Raw genomic sequence first — 16,650 nt, 5'->3', positions numbered from 1 at the left:
TGTTTCCACCCAGTTTCAAACTGGGGACCTTTCGCGTGTGAGGCCAATGTGATAACCACTACACTATGGAAACCTGCCTATAAAATGAATTACCAACAATTCCTGCAACTCATGAATTGAATATATGTTTAGACAAGACGCTACATCCAAAAATCACAGTACTGCTTTAAAAGAAACAAGTGTTTCCACCCAGTTTCGAACTGGGAATCTTTCAAGTGTGAGTCTAACGTGATAATCACTACACTATGGAAACTTGCCTATGAAGGAAATTAACAACAATTCCTGCAAATCATTTATGGAATATATGTTTAGACAAGACACTCCATCCAAAAATCACAGTACTTGAGGAAATCCATCAAGTGTTTCCACCCAACTTCGAACTGGGGACATTTCGCGTGTTCGGCGAACGTGATAACCACTACATTATGAAACTAGCCTATAATGGAATTTACCAACAATTCTTGCTACTCATTTATTGAATATATGTTTCGACAAGACACTAAATCCAAAATTACAGTACTGCAGGAAAACCATCAAGTGTGTCCACCCAACTTCGAACTGGGGACCTTTCGCGTGTTCGGCGAACGTGATAACCACTACACTATGGAAACCTGCCCATAAAATTAATTACCAACAATTCCTGCAACTCATTAATTGAATATATGTTTAGACATGACGCTACATCCAAAAATCACAATACTGCTGTAGAAGTAACAAGTGTTTCCACCCAGTTTCGAACTGGTGACCTTTCACGTGTGAGTCTAACGTGATAATCACTACACTACGGAAACTTGCCTATGAAGGAAATTAACAACAATTCCTGCAACTCATTTATGGAATATATGTTTAGGCAAGACACTCCTTCCAAAAATTACAGTACTGCAGGAAATCCATCAAGTGTTTCCCACCCAACTTCGAACTGGGGACGTTTCGCGTGTTAGGCGAACTTGATAACCACTACACTATGGAAACCTGCCTATAAAATTAATTACCAACAATTCCTGCAACTCATTAACTGAATATATGTTTAGACAAGACGTTCCATCCAAAAATCACAGTACTGCTGTAAAAGTAACAAGTGTTTCCACCCAGTTTCATGTGAATCTAACGTGATAATCACTACACTATGGAAACTTGCCTATGAAGGAAATTAACAACAATTCCTGCAACTCATTTATGGAATATATGTTTAGACAAGACACTCTATCCAAAAATCACAGTACTGCAGGAAAACCATCAAGTGTTTACACCCAACTTCGAACTGGGGACCTTTATGTGTTCAGCTAACGTGATAACCACTACATTACGGAAACTAGACTATGATGGAATTTACCAACAATTCCTACTACTCATTTATTTAATATATGTTTCGACAAGACATTCCATCCAAAAATCACAATACTGTAGAAAAACCATCAAGTGTTTCCACCCAACTTCGAACTGGGGACATTTCACGTGTTCGCTGAACGTGATAACCACCACATTATGGAAACTAGCCTATGATGGAATTTACCAACAATTCCTGCTACTCATTTATTGAATATATGTTTCGACAAGACACTCCATCCAAAAATCACAGTACTGCAGGAAAACCATCAAGTGTTTAGACTCAACTTCGAAATGGGGACCTTTCACGTGTTCGGCAAACGTGATAACCACTACATTATGGAAACTAGCCTATAATGGAATTTACCAACAATTCCTGCTACTCATTTATTGAATATATGTTTCGACAAGACACTCCATCCAAAAATCACAGTACTGCAGGAAAACCATCAAGTGTTTAGACTCAACTTCGAAATGGGGACCTTTCACGTGTTCGGCAAACGTGATAACCACAACACTATGGAAACCTGCCCATAAAATTAATTACCAACAATTCCTGCAACTCATTAATTGAATATACGTTTAGACATATATCTATAGAAACTAGCCTATAATGGAATTTACCTACAATTCCTGCTACTCATTTATTGAATATTTGTTTCGACAAGACACTCCATCCAAAAATCACAGTACTGCAGGAAAACAATCAAGTGTTTCCACCCAACTTCGAACTGGCGACATTTCACGTGTTCGGCTAACGTGATAACCACTACATTATGGAAACTAGCCTATGATGGAATTTATCAACAATTCCTGCTACTCATTTATTGAATATATGTTTCGACAAGACACTAAATCCAAAATTACAGTACTGCAGGAAAACCATCAAGTGTGTCCACCCAACTTTGAACTGGGGACCTTTCGTGTTCGGCTAACGTGATAACCACTATATTATGGAAACTAGCCTATGATGGAATTTACCAACAATTCCTGCTGCTCATTTATTGAATATATGTTTCGACAAGACATTCCATCCAAAAATCACAGTACTGCAGGAAAACCATCAAGTGTTTAGACTCAACTTCGAAATGGGGACCTTTCGCGTGTTCGACAAACGTGATAACCACTACACTATGGAAACCTGCCTATAAAATTAATTACCAACAATTCCTGCAACTCATTAATTGAATATATGTTTAGACAAGACGCTACATCCAAAAATCACAGTACTGCTGTAAAAGTAACAAGTGTTTCCACCCAGTTTCATGTGAATCTAACGTGATAATCACTACACTATGGAAACTTGCCTATGAAGGAAATTAACAACAATTCCTGCAACTCATTTATGGAATATATGTTTAGACAAGACGCTACATCCAAAAATCACAGTACTGCTTTAAAAGAAACAAGTGTTTCCACCCACTTTCGAACTGGGGACATTTCGCGTGTTCGGCGAACGTGATAACCACTACATTATGGAAACTAGCCTATAATGGAATTTACCAACAATTCCTGCTACTCATTTATTGAATATATGTTGGAAGAAAATTACCAACAATTCCTGCTACTCATTTATTGAATATATGTTTCGACAAGACACTAGATCCCAAAAATAACTGAACTGCAGTAAAAATATCAAGTGTTTCCACCCAACTTCGAACCGGTGACATTTCGCGTGTTCGGCGAACGTGATAACCACTACATTATGGAAACTAGCCTATGATGGAATTTACCAACAATTCCTGCTACTCATTTATTGAATATATGTTTCGACAAGACATTCCATCCAAAAATCACAGTACTGCAGGAAAACCATCAAGTGTTTCCACCCAACTTCGAACTGGGGACCATTCGCGTGTGAGGCAAACGTGATAACCACTACACTATGGAAACAAGCCTACGAAGAAAATTACCAACAATTCCTGCTACTCATTTATTGATTATATGTTTCGACAAGACACTAGATCCCAAAAATAACTGTACTGCAGTAGAAATATCAAGTGTTTCCACCCAGTTTCATGTGAATCTAACGTGATAATCACTACACTATGGAAACTTGCCTATGAAGGAAATTAACAACAATTCCTGCAACTCATTTATGGAATATATGTTTAGACAAGACACTCTATCCAAAAATCACAGTACTGCAGGAAAACCATCAAGTGTTTACACCCAACTTCGAACTGGGGGCCTTTTGCGTGTTCGGCGAACGTGATAACCACTACATTACGGAAACTAGACTATGATGGAATTTACCAACAATTCCTACTACTCATTTATTTAATATATGTTTCGACAAGACATTCCATCCAAAAATCACAATACTGTAGAAAAACCATCAAGTGTTTCCACCCAACTTCGAACTGGGGACATTTCGCGTGTTCGGCGAACGTGATAACCACCACATTATGGAAACTAGCCTATGATGGAATTTACCAACAATTCCTGCTACTCATTTATTGAATATATGTTTCGACAAGACACTCCATCCAAAAATCACAGTACTGCAGGAAAACCATCAAGTGTTTAGACTCAACTTCGAAATGGGGACCTTTCACGTGTTCGGCAAACGTGATAACCACTACACTATGGAAACTAGCCTATAATGGAATTTACCAACAATTCCTGCTACTCATTTATTGAATATATGTTTCGACAAGACACTCCATCCAAAAATCACAGTACTGCAGGAAAACCATCAAGTGTTTAGACTCAACTTCGAAATGGGGACCTTTCACGTGTTCGGCAAACGTGATAACCACAACACTATGGAAACCTGCCCATAAAATTAATTACCAACAATTCCTGCAACTCATTAATTGAATATACGTTTAGACATATATCTATAGAAACTAGCCTATAATGGAATTTACCTACAATTCCTGCTACTCATTTATTGAATATTTGTTTCGACAAGACACTCCATCCAAAAATCACAGTACTGCAGGAAAACAATCAAGTGTTTCCACCCAACTTCGAACTGGCGACATTTCGCGTGTTCGGCGAACGTGATAACCACTACATTATGGAAACTAGCCTATGATGGAATTTATCAACAATTCCTGCTACTCATTTATTGAATATATGTTTCGACAAGACATTCCATCCAAAAATCACAGTACTGCAGGAAAACCATCAAGTGTTTAGACTCAACTTCGAAATGGGGACCTTTTGCGTGTTCGGCAAACGTGATAACCAAAACACTATGGAAACCTGCCTATAAAATTAATTACCAACAATTCCTGCAACTCATTAATTGAATATATGTTTAGACAAGACGCTACATCCAAAAATCACAGTACTGCTGTAAAAGTAACAAGTGTTTCCACCCAGTTTCATGTGAATCTAACGTATATTCCATAAATGAGTTGCAGGAATTGTTGTTAATTTCCTTCATAGGCAAGTTTCCATAGTTTCCATAGTGTAGTGATTATGTTTAGACAAGACTCTACATCCAAAAATCACAGTACTGCTTTAAAAGAAACAAGTGTTTCCACCCACTTTCGAACTGGGGACATTTCGCGTGTTCTGCGAACGTGATAACCACTACATTATGGAAACTAGCCTATAATGGAATTTACCAACAATTCCTGCTACTCATTTATTGAATATATGTTGGAAGAAAATTACCAACAATTCCTGCTACTCATTTATTGAATATATGTTTCGACAAGACACTAGATCCCAAAAATAACTGAACTGCAGTAAAAATATCAAGTGTTTCCACCCAACTTCGAACCGGTGACATTTCGCGTGTTAGGCTCTTAACAGCCTAAAAGCATAATACACTGTCAAGACTGTTTGCGTTATTGCAGATCTAGATACTGTTTTAATGCTCATAAAATAGTACCCCCTACGGACGATGATTGTGGTAGATCTCCTTGCGATACTACAAAATATTGTCGTAAATGCAATAAACGTTACCATACAGCCAAAAACCCAAACCTCATAACTGTCCAAATGATAAATGTCTACATTGCGGGGATGATGTAAGCCACGAAGGCCTACACCAGTGCTTCATACAGCCTACCATACCCAAGGAATATACAGATCGTTACATTTTCTATGATTTTGAAACACGATGTGATAATGGTAAACATATAGCAAATTATGTGTGTGCCATGACTTTTGATGGTGAGACATTTGAATTTGGAGGTGAGGGATGTGTGAGACAACTCGTTTGGAGGTTTAGACAGCCGAGGTACAAAAATTACACTTGGATTGCACACAATGCAAGCGGGTTTGACAACTTTTTAATTCTGGAGTATTTTTGCAATGCAGGACTCCAACTTAACATAGTAATGCAGGGCTGTAGAACCATTTTCATGTATGATGAGACTTTTAGGCAACGTTTTATCGATTCTTACTCATTCCTCCACATGGCTCTGTCTAAGATGCCATCTGCGTTAAATTTGGAAAATGAAGAAAAAGGCTTCTTTCCTCACTATTTTAACAGACAGGAAAATCAGACTTATATAGGTCCATACCCTGCTAAAAACTACTACGGGTACAACTCCATGACAGATAGTGCCAGGACAAAATTTGATCAGTGGTACGAAACAGTTGATGGTGAAGTCTTTGATTTCAAAAAAGAGATTGGCATCTACTGCATGAATGACGTCGTTTTATTACGTGAAGCATGCATTAAATTTAGAGATGAATTCCTACGATGCACGCAGGTAGATCCTTTCAGCTACGTGACTCTTGCTAGTTGCTGTATGGGTGCTTTCAAGACGCAATTTCTCTCTAGAAATACACTGGCTCTGACACATAATAATGCATACGTCAATCAGTATAAGACATTCTCTAACATCTCTATTGAATGGCTTGAGTATGTGAAAAAAACACGTGACGTAGACATTCACCACGCGCTAAATCACGGTGAAGTGAAATTTGGAGGGTACTTTGTTGATGGATATTACGAAAAAGATGGTGTACTGAAAAGCTCTAGAATTTGCCGGATGTTTTCACCACGGTCACGAGTGTCGTTACAGATCTGACTATGTAAACCCCCTGTCAAAAGTGTCTTTTGGAGTGCTCAGGATGCAGTTTAATGACAAGATTGATGTTTTGCAGAACGCATACTGTTTAGACGTTGAGGTGATTCATGAGTGTGTATGGAAGAATCTTAAGCAAACTGACCCTCATGTAATTGCGTTTATGACCACTTATTCGGCACCTGAGAGACTGAAACCACGTGATGCACTCTTTGGGGGGCGTACAAATGCTTACAAGTTGTACCACAAAACTTCAGAAAATGAAAAGATCAGATATGTTGATTTCACGAGTCTTTATCCTTACTGTCAGGCTCGAAAAAGCTACCCTGTTGGACATCCTAAAATAATTTTCAAGGATTTTGAACCCCTTGTAAATTATTACGGACTTATTAAGGCCACAATGCTACCCCCGAAAATTGCTTCATCCTGTGCTTCCTTACAGGTGTGCAGGGAAACTAATGTTTCCTCTATGCAGAACATGCGTTGAGAAACAAATCAGTGTTACACCTTGTACGCATACAGATGAGGAGAGGTCTATCTCAGGCTGCTGGGTGAGCATTGAATTGTTGAAGGCGATTGAGAAGGGGTATCTTGTAATGGAGGTCTCAGAGGTGTGGCACTTTGCAGAGAAATCGGAAACACTGTTTTCCGATTATGTAAAGACCTTTCTGAAATTTAAACAGGAGGCCTCAGACTATCCCTCTCACGTAGTCACCGATTGAGACAAAAAAGCCTATATCGATGATTACTTTAAAAAAGAAGGGATTAACCTCGATCCTGCAAAGATCTGTCACAACCCTGCTCAGAGATCTATCAACAAATTGTTGCTGAATAGTCTGTGGGGGCGTTTTTCAATGAGAGAAAATCTACCCACTTCTAAACTTTTGAAAGACTCAGAAGAATTTGCTCACATCATATTTGGCTGTCAGTATGACGTTAAATATTTCACATTCGTGTCTGATGAAATTGCGCTGGTGCAGTACAAACATGACGATGGAGCCATGTACAACACACGGGATGTGAATATATTTCTGGGGGCCTTTACAACAGCACATGCACGGTTAGAATTGTATAGCCTTATGGATAAATTGGGTGACAGATTGTTGTATAGCGACACAGACAGCGTTATCTTTATCTCTAGAGACGGTGATTGGGAACCTCCTCTGGGTCCTTATTTAGGAGATCTGACTGACGAAATCGGCAATGATGATCACATCACAGAATTTTGTTCAGGAGGGCCTAAAACATACGGATATCGCACTGCAAAAGGTAAAGTGTGTATGAAAGCAAAGGGTATAACTTTGAATGCTGAAAATTCTATGGCGATTAGATTAGACACTTTGATCGGTCTTGTTGACAGTTATGTAAAATCGCATGACACCAAACACGTCCTAGCCTACACAGACAACATCGTGAGGAATAAAAAGAACTTCACTTTGCAAAACAAGTCAGTTGTTAAAAAGTTTCAAGTGGTGTATAATAAGAGGCTGCTTTTCCCTGATTATACAACTCTACCATATGGCTACTAATAATTTTTTAAACCACCGTAGTGTGCGGGAGGTTGATGGTTTTGATTTTAGACTTCAACATCCTTTTTCATGTGTAATAAGTGGACCTTCAAATTCTGGAAAGTCTTATTTTGTAAAAATGTTGTTGGAAAATGCTGTAAATATGATTTCTAAAAAGATTGAAAACATTGTGTACATTTATGATCTGGCAACCTATGTATGATGAACTGTATAAATTGTATAACATTAAATTTGTGGAAGGAATACCGCAATCTCTGAATGATGATGTTTTATTACCTGTCAATAAAACAAATCTGTTAATAATTGACGACATGATGGAGGCAAGTGGAAACTCTGAAGTGGAAAAGTTATTCACTCAATACGTTCACCATAGAAACCTCAGCGCTATTTATATTGTGCAGAATTTATTTTTCCAAGGTAAATCCAGCAGAACCATCAGTTTAAATACAAATTATTTAATATTGTTTAAGAATCCTCGTGATAACAATCAGATAAATGTGTTGGGAAAACAAATGTACCCCGGAAATACAAAATATTTTATGGAATGCTATCAAGATGCTACCAACCAGCCTTTTGGATACCTCATGATAGACTATAAAGCAAAAACCCCTAAATGTTTTCGTCTCAGAACGGGGTTGCTTTCAAACCAGCCAGTAGTTTACATTCAAAAAAGAAAACCGTGATTTTGGTAAAATGTCTGCTAGACTATCTAGAAACCTCCCCCTGTTAAAAATGCTATTTAAAGCGACCCCCATGCAAAGGCGTCTTATTATGCAATCAGCATCTGACGAGCTCATTTTAACATTGTGTGAGATTGCATTTAATGTACTCTATGGCACAATCCCACTAACTGAACCAGCAACACAAACGGTTGAAGAGGAGAAAGACTGAAATTAAATACATAGCCAATAAAAAGATTGGTGTGTCCACAAAAAACGCATGCTCAACCAGAAAGGAGGATTTCTTCTTCCGCTTTTGAGCATAGCAGTCCCCTTTATTACAAGTCTGATAACGGCTAAACAAGGTTGAAGATGGAGTATGCTGAGAAGCTGTTTTTAGTGTCTCAAAACCAAATAGATAAACTGAAGATGTCCAATACCCGAGAGTCTATTCAACAAACCGTGGAAGACGATCTGGATGTTGCTATAAGAAATATTTTGAATAAAGACAATTTGGATACTCATGAGAAGGCTAAGCTTTACACCTCGGCTTTACAAAGATTTTTAACGGTAGTTAAACAGGGTGATCGAGATAGTAACACATTAACGCTTGCATTAACATCCCCAATGAGTCTCGCAAAGAACAATCTGTTAACCCTGTTGAAGATATTATAGCAGATGTATTGAAAAATGTCCCATTGAGATGTGTGAAAAATGCAAGATACATCATGGATAAAATGTCTAAAGCCAAAGAAATGGCATCTTGGAACGATTCGGGGGAGTTTGTATTTAAAGGCATTACTATACAGGGATCACACGTGATGGATCTTGTAAAGAGTATTACGGCTCCGCATAATATTAGGGATGACTGTAGACCTCATGGATGGACTGAGTTTTTGCAGGCAATTGCTACTTTAAACATCCCCTATTCAACAGTGCCAAACCATAAGGTTAGACGTGTAATAAGTTCATTTAAAACCAAACCGTCTACATCGCCCTCTACCGCTACGGGTCAAAGAATGTATTTAAGTACATTGAATGATGATGTTTTATTACCTGTCAATAAAACAAATCTGTTAGTAATTGACGACATGATGAAGGAGGCAAGTGGAAACTCTGAAGTGGAAAAGTTATTCACTCAATACGTTCACCATAGAAACCTCAGCGCTATTTATATTGTGCAGAATTTATTTTTCCAAGGTAAATCCAGCAGAACCATCAGTTTAAATACAAATTATTTAATAATTTTGTATTTTAAAGGCATTACTATACAGGGATCACACGTGATGGATCTTGTAAAGAGTATTACGGCTCCGCATAATATTAGGGATGACCGTAGACCTCATGGATGGACTGAGTTTTTGCAGGCAATTGCTACTTTAAACATCCCCTATTCAACAGTGCCAAACCATAAGGTTAGACGTGTAATAAGTTCATTTAAAACCAAACCGTCTACATCGCCCTCTACCTCTACGGGTCAAAGAATGTATTTAAGTACGCCTTCTTCTAAGGATTCAGATGTATCACCGTTTAAATCACCGTCTCTTGATCAAAACATATGGCTGTCATTTTGATATTGTATAATTGTATATTCATTTTTGTACAAATTAATCATATGGTATTCAATAAAGCTATGACATTGGTACATTTGACATTGTGCTCTTTTTATTTATTTGAAGCAAACATTTACAAATCATGTGTTTAACATAAACGTTTCACCCATTTGCACACATTGCATACACTTAAATGTAGTACTATTACAATGAGTTATCCTTAGTTTTTTCACAAAATGCGATACATATTCATCATTTTTAATTAAATCATCGCTATAAAGCATCATAACATCATCATAAGCACGACCTCGAATCATGATATAGAAAGAAAATACAATGATGACCGCATGTGTCAGACATAAAATGCTGAACTTGTTTAGCTGAATATTGAATGCGTGTTGAATTCGTTTTTAGAAAGGCAGTGATTGATACAGGAAAACGAATAAAATCAGGACTATTACCGAAACTGTCAAAGAAAAATGCTGAACCATCCTTATTTATGTAAATTGCTAACCAGTGTTCACCGGGGAGATGTGCAGGGTCTGTGTTGATTATGGCTGACGTAGGTAATGTTCTTAAGGGGTTATTGTAGAATAATCATTTTTTAGATGGTATAATAATCATTCTTAGATATCAAAATACTTATATGAGTTTCTAGGCCTTTGTGTGAGCCAGGAGAGAGCATATGAGGTTACTAAAAGTGTTGATGCTGCAGAGAACACAAAGAATGGTATACAACCTTGAAATACAGGATGTACTTTAATCAGTTATTATATGAATGGTGTCTTGTATTTTTGCAGCTGGTGTTTTGCTGTTTTTGTTAATTAGTAGTATTCTGACATATATCCTTGATGTATTTCCTTTATGCTGACACGTATCTCTAAAATATATGGTGTGTCTCATTAAAATACAGGATGCACTTCTTACAAAAATACTTTTAATAAGTTAGATATCTTTGATATGATATGTTTCTGGCATGGTGTTTTACCCTGATGAGTTAAATATCTTTGGAGCTTGTATTTTCTTTCATTAATCAAATGATACTGTGTATGAACAAACAAGGCCGCCTCATTATGAGGGTACACTGAAATGTAGTGCAAAGGTAAAAGGTATGTGATGGGGACATGGCTGTTTGTATCATACACAGGTGTTTCTAAAATTGATGCACTTTTACCATGAACTATGACTTATGTCAAAAATAAGTGGAGTTACCAGTTGATGTATGTTTTTTAAAAAATAATTAGATGGGGATTTTCCACCAATATTTAATTAGTGAGGAAAATAGAACATATTGGTGGCGAAGGAAAGAGACAAGAGTAATTATTCTATTGGTCAGAGATAATGGGCAAGAAGATAACAAAAAGGTATATAACTGAGAACTCAGGAGGATAGAGTCAGAACAATCAGCTGACTGGTCTCTTGTTTGTTGGTGATCAGTAAACTACAACTTTGGCATCTGGAACTCAAGACGACAGGGTCAATATTCCACGACAGGGTCCTTCGGTAAATGATCACACGGTAGTACTCCAAGAAAATGCGTGTTTTGTGTGATTCTGTCTATAGCCGCTGTAAGTTGTATGGTATTCATGTTTTCAATTAATAGTAGTCAACAAGTACCTGTCTTCGGTTAGAAACTTCAATGATGTTGTCAAAAACAGCATAAACAATCAGATTAATGGTTCTTGGAAGCGGTTGTCTGAAACATACTTCTAGTCTGATATTCCCAGACTTAACAAGCGAGATGTGTTGACCACATTCTTCGTCTGGAGTGAGGTTGAAACCATAAAGTGTATAACCCTGCAGAAAATCTTCTCTGTCGATTACCAACGCTTGGTTTTTTAGATGTCTTCCAGACGAAAGTGCAAGCTGGTAAAATTCTCGCACGGCGGTGCCTGCTCCAAAGTCAGGTTGTAATGGTTTGGCGGGTGTTGCTGACCATCCACATAAACAGCTAGAAACTCCAGATCGTAATGCTTAAATGCAAAAGGGTTTTTATCGTATGCCCCTGTAAAAGCATCATTATCGACCATACCCAATATGATGGATTTGGGTAATGTACCTAAAAACAGGTTTTCCTGGTTTGATACACGGCCTCCAGCTGGTATGGAGAAATTTTTCAGGCAGACCCTGTCAATGGGGTATTTGGCAGTTGTTGAGAGTAGTGCTTGAGCGTGCCCCAGTCTCACTCCTGGTGATACAGATACTTTTTAACAAACAGAGAAGCTGTCAAAATACGCAGTTTGTATGCTATAGCATCACTCCTCATTAGACAAAATTCATCTTTGCCTCTTGTCAGACAGATTTTAATGTCCACCCCATTAAGCATTAGTTTTTCTTGAAAGAAAATATCACTGTGTATTGGTGATAAAGCTCAACTACTGCACTTTCGTTGCTAAAGGCAGCCCTCTTTGTCAGACCAATGTTAGCCCCTGCCGGATCGCCTGCATCCATATGTCCGGCAGAATCTTTGTAAAATAAACCTGCTGAGAAAACACTTTCCAATGTATCTTTACCATAGTTTAAAAGGCATTCTATAATACATCGATAGGGGTAAGTGTTTGTACTCTGCTAAATTAACCTATCACCAAGCGATACGTCAACCTGTGAAAAAATAGTGTTTCCTGGATAATTGACCAGTCCAACAGGAGTCCCATCTCTGATATTTGAACCGTCCGGATTTGTGATTTTAACACGCATGTAAAGCAGTGTATTATTTAAATCTATATAATCTTCACCATTCCCCGCTATGAAAAATTCCAATGGAGCTGTCCGATATCACAGATAGAGGAGGGATTTCAATGTATGTGTTTTTTTCAATAGCCGTCATGCGTCATCGGTACTGTAAACAGATCCAGTTCGGATTTAATACACTCTTCGGACATGGTGTGTAGTAGTGCCATGGTTTAGAATATAGTTTTAACAGATGAAAACGCTTCACAGCTCTCTTTCGTTTCGTTGCCTAACTGCGGTTTTCTTAGGGGTTTCCTGGTTTTCTTTACCGCCTGACCACTCCTCCCCTCCTCATTCCAGGTGGTTTAGACCTCCGTTTACGTAACATAACCATTAACCCCGAACGGTCTTGAGATTTATCATTATTATTAAAGGAATGTGTCATAGCTCTGGTAACAACGTCGCTGGCTATGTTTTTAGCAGCGTTTGTAAGGTGTGGTTTGGCTATGCTGAAACCTCTTTTTAACAACGGAAGAGCCATTCGAAACAAACCCCTGAAAAGGCCTCCGAGCCCCGCCCCATACATGACCCCTCCCCCAGAAAACCCCGGCATTCCACCGCCTGCTTGAGTTTTATAATAGTTTACATAATGAGTGGGGTCCATTTGGTACGGATTATAATACGCCATTTTTAAAGGATCGGTTGTTTCACAGGCCTGAAGTGTAGTTTAACTTTGCCATAAGAAAATGGCACTTCCCTGTTTCTGTCGTCTTTGAGCTCAATACAAATCTCTCCAATAGAATGTTTATTCACTGACACGTAGTGTACTCTGTCATATGCAACACTGACTATTTCATGATCCGATCCGGTTATATATACACATCTCAAAAGCGGGGCATGTGCATCACCCACAGATTGATATTCCATAATATCTGTGTACATGTACATGGTGTAAAACCCTCCATTTATGTCTGCTTGGTGTGGCGCGTACACTGGCGTAAAACCGGGTTCGATGCTTTCATTTCCAGTATAATCATTTACAGCTACCAATGGTTTCTTCGGTATTACACCCAAAATAATGGCTAGTTTACAGTGGAATGTTAAGGAACTTCCTGGTGCCGCCATCATGAACACTTTGTTTTTCACATGATCGTAGCCAAGACGTGCATGCCGAGGTAGCATAGCATTTAGCTCCTTAATTACAAACAAAACTTCGTCATAATAACCACTTTTCAGCTTTATCTTCACAAGATGACTGATTCCGTCGATAACCTCTCTGAATTGGACTTTCGCATCATCATCAGTAATAGTGTACCATGATCTAGGGTATTCAATTTCAGCCACACCCACCTCCCAACGACCTTTTAAGTTTATAGGTTTGGCTAATCTTGTTCTGTAATTTGAAATTCGGTTTTTGGGGTAAAGATCTAATGAAGCATTGCATGGCAATGTAACATAAAACCCTGCTTCATCCATGACCGTTTACTGCAGAAATGAATTCAGGTAACAAATGTTTTATTTTTATATACTTTAAGAGGTTTGTAGATCTACAACAGCTTTTTCATTAACCCAGCTGTCAAACTTCGGAGGCCACCCCACCCATCGTATGAGCACCATGGATCTTTTACCATGCTTCTTCTTGTCTAATATCTTTTCTACTTTAAAAGCTTTGTCCTTATCCACAATAATTTTTTGTAACTCCTCTTCATAAAATGATCCATCGATAACGTCCCCATCGTAATCAGATAGTTTGTAGACTGGTGGTTGTCGTGGTATACATTCGGTTATAGTGAAGAACTCATCTGTGTAGTTTTGTTCATAACCCTTGGTAAAAGGACCCTCATCTTTGATATTCTAACCATGTCACCGATTTTGAATTTAAATACAGGCATCTTCTTACACACATTACCATACAAATTGTCATAGATGACCGGTTCATTTTCTTTGTTGACATCTACAGGCCTCATTTTAATACTTCTGTGATAACTACTGTTGTATCCTTGAATAATGTCTTGTAAAACATTGATGTAGCGTTTAGAGTTTATAGCTGTTAAATAACGCCACATCCGGTCCTTTTAACGTTCTATTAAACGTTCAATAACGCTTGCTTTCAATTCACTCCCCGTGCTGAAATGGTAAATGTTGTGTTTTTTAGTTAGTTGTTGGAAATGCTTGTTAAAAAATTCTTTCCCCTTGTCAGTCTGAATTTTCTGAGGGATTCTACCCTCTTGTAGTATTGAATTAAAGGCACTGGTCACCGCCAATCCAGTCTTGTTCTTTATACAACGTACCCATGCATATTTGCTAAACACGTCTATACATGTGAGAAGAAATTTAGTATTGTCATTTTCCGTAGAATATATTGACATATCTACCAGGTCCATTTGAAACTGTGTATCAATACCATAAACAACGACCCTATTCCTTTTAAAATGATGTCGCAGTGGTCTGTGGAGTGTATAAGCATCTTGACTGGCTAACCAGTCTGAAACTTCTTTATAACTTAGCAAATCACCACTTTCCTCTAATACACCACATTTTAATCTACTCACACCCCCTAAAGAGCCGGGGTTTGATGGTGTGTAGTACACCTTATGCAATTGCTCGGTCATGTTAACAGATCAGACACCACCTAAATAATGAAACAGTGATTCTATAAAAGTATCCTTTTATTTTAAAATCAGGGGTAATCATACAATACATGCTTAAATAGTCAAATAGAAACACCAACATCAACCAATGTCTAGATATTGTAGGAAATTAACGCATGTATCAGTATTTTTGTCAATCAGGTAATTAACCAGAGTATCAACATTTTCAAAGACATGACTATCACTCCTTTCGTTTCTTGACAATAACATTACACATGTATCCGTCACAAATGTACATAAGCATATTATATCAGATATTTTACAGACATTATCGCATTCAAACAATGAATTTAGAATGTTTTTAAGCAACAAACAGGGAGAATCATTCTGGTAGGCATAGACTTGTATCATTTCAGTCCAATTGTTTGATTACCTCTGACTATATCCATGTGTTTTTTTAGACAAATCAGCCGTTTGTTAATATAGGGTTCATTTACAAGCTTGTTTTGTCCAGAACGTTCCTCATTAATGATCTTATACAGCATATTGGTTATTTCACATTGAAGTCGATGTCTCAGAATAAATGTAATCAGGCCAGTAGCTCCGCAGCAGTTCCCCATTGTTAGCATCAAACTTTGGACCCAGCCGAACAGCCTTTCCAACCGTCCACAGCGTCGTAGACAGCCTGTTCACAGGTATCATTCACCAGCTTCTCACGGATTTCACGTACTCTCTGTAGAATGTTCGGCTCCTCTCTTAGTTCACACAACACGCCTCGACAACTCCATGGATTCTCTGAGGATGCGGTGTCAATCCAAATGGTTTTAAAGCCTGGCCGATGACTTGGTTTAACACAGGTTTAAACAGTTTACTGGAAATTTCTTCAAAATGAGTGTAAAAGAAATACTTGTCAGGATCAAACAAGCACGTGTGCTGGATCTGACTGGGGTGCTCCACTTCACAACCGTAGCACAACTCTTTTAACTTTAAATCGAGGAGATGATCCAGAATGACCACTATGACTGCTTTTATGAAATTGAACCCCTTCACACCAATAATGCCATCCGTGTCGTCCTCTCCCTTAAGAGCAGCTGCATCCGGAAGTGGGCATCCTGATCCGTGGGATGAAATGAACGTTAGATTGCTGTAGCCAAGCTCCATGCAAAACTTGTCAAGCCAATGGCCGATGTCAGAAGACCCTACAACAGGGTCATCTCTTGCTGAAGTATCTGGGTCATTGGGTGATGCGACGGGCCCAGGAAGATATGTAGTAAAGTCTTGAGACATGTTGGTTTGAATGTTGGTTTGAAATGCGGTCAGTCACC

At 38.2% G+C, this 16,650-nt stretch overlaps 1 non-coding gene across 1 annotated transcript; it reads right to left on the bottom strand.

Moving 5' to 3' along the window:
* Window positions 1-73, bottom strand: trnav-cac (transfer RNA valine (anticodon CAC)). The gene has a single exon. It is a non-coding gene; the product is annotated as a tRNA-Val (tRNA).
* Between the last annotated feature and the right edge of the window lie 16,577 nt (window positions 74-16,650).

The sequence above is a fragment of the Xyrauchen texanus genome, unplaced genomic scaffold (assembly GCF_025860055.1).
Source record: "Xyrauchen texanus isolate HMW12.3.18 unplaced genomic scaffold, RBS_HiC_50CHRs HiC_scaffold_755, whole genome shotgun sequence".
In the NCBI taxonomy this organism is placed as follows: Eukaryota; Metazoa; Chordata; class Actinopteri; order Cypriniformes; family Catostomidae; genus Xyrauchen; species Xyrauchen texanus.
Note: the sequence above shows the minus strand (reverse complement) of the source record. Positions and strands in the feature narration are given on the sequence as shown.